At 54.6% G+C, this 1,367-nt stretch overlaps 1 protein-coding gene across 1 annotated transcript in view; it reads right to left on the bottom strand.

Moving 5' to 3' along the window:
• Nucleotides 1–1,367, bottom strand: part of LOC104499462 (tetraspanin-15-like) — a gene marked incomplete at its 5' end in the record, with an annotated part of 17,834 nt that overhangs the window by 9,717 nt on the left and 6,750 nt on the right. The window lies entirely within an intron of this gene.

Raw genomic sequence — 1,367 nt, 5'->3', positions numbered from 1 at the left:
CAGAACCCATTGGTGATTTCTTCTACCTCCGACACCGCCGAGCTCTCTGTCTGCCAGAGCGTCGCCCAAAACCATGGGGAGCGTAAAAAAGCTGAAAAAAGCTCTTGACTCCCCCAACATACCCTGACTCCTAACGCAAAAGGACAACACACGAATTTCTAATTCCACCTTCAGAGCTTTAGCATTCTTAATCAATGCCCTGATTAGGGATGACAAGGACTTTTGCAGCTGGTTTGCACATCAAACTTCTGATAATTCAAACACCTCCAGTTTTCCTTTTTTCCCATTAAAAATCCAACCACGGTACGAGATTGCTGATGTATTTTCCTCGGGCCATTAGTAACGGCCAGGGTTTGGGGGGACCACCGATGCTCCCGATGCTCTGAACCTCCAGAAGGTTTTGCTACCAGGATCATGCTTAGCAAATCCTTTTCGCCACCAGCATTTTGGGCTGCGGCAACAGGGGATGTTTGCGCTTTGTGGCCCTCCTGCCACATCACCCACAGCGAGGAGGGTGCTTGTATTAAGTCAGCGTCACGGAGTTTAGCTTAGTCTCAGCCCAAAAACACTGCATGGGGGGAGCCTCTTGATTTCTAGCACTGAAATCCAGCCCAGGAGATCCCAATCACTCAGCAAATCCACCACCCACCTCGCTCCGTCTCTGTCCGGCCCGACTTGCCGTGCGTTGGAAGCGCAGCTCGCGAGGGCGGCTTCTCACTGGACTATTTTATCCCGTTGCACAAGGGTGGCTCTTCATCCCAACGTTTCTCCCAGCACCATTTTCAGCAAACCCCTTAAAACCCTCCTCGCTGGGAGCAGACACCAACAAACACGATCCCTTGGCTGAGAAGCACGTCCCCTTGGACGGGAACACAGAGGACAACAGCTCGTTCTGATCCGCACTCAGATGCAGCCAAGGCCTTTTAAGATGCTGCTATTTCTTTGCAAAACCATCGTCCAAACCATTTTATATCACACACGAGGCTGAAAAAGGGGAGCTCGGCATTTCTAACAGCTCCTCGGCACAACACAAATGCAATGAAGAGCCCAGAGCTTGGGGCAACGGAGCTGGGGAAGGGTCTGGAGCACAATGTGCTGAGGAGTGACTGGGGGCCCTGGGGGGGTTGAGCCTGGAGCAAAGGAGGCTCCGGGAAGACCTTCTGGCTCTGACAACTCCCTGACAGGAGGGTGCAGTGAGGGGAGTCGGTCTCTTGGATGGGACAAGAGGACCCGTCCTCCAGCTGCCCCAGGGGAGGTTGAGGTTGTCCCTGAGGAGCCGTTTCTGTCCCGTTGGGGTTGCCCCGGCCTGTCGCAGGCTGCCCGGGGCAGTGGTGGAGTCCCCCTCCCCGGAGGGGGTTTCCAGCCGT

This window comes from Buceros rhinoceros, unplaced genomic scaffold, assembly GCF_000710305.1.
Source record: "Buceros rhinoceros silvestris isolate BGI_N320 unplaced genomic scaffold, ASM71030v1 scaffold29639, whole genome shotgun sequence".
NCBI lineage: Eukaryota > Metazoa > Chordata > Aves > Bucerotiformes > Bucerotidae > Buceros > Buceros rhinoceros.
The sequence above is the reverse complement of the archived record's forward strand: the minus strand, read 5'-3'. Positions and strand labels throughout refer to the sequence as shown.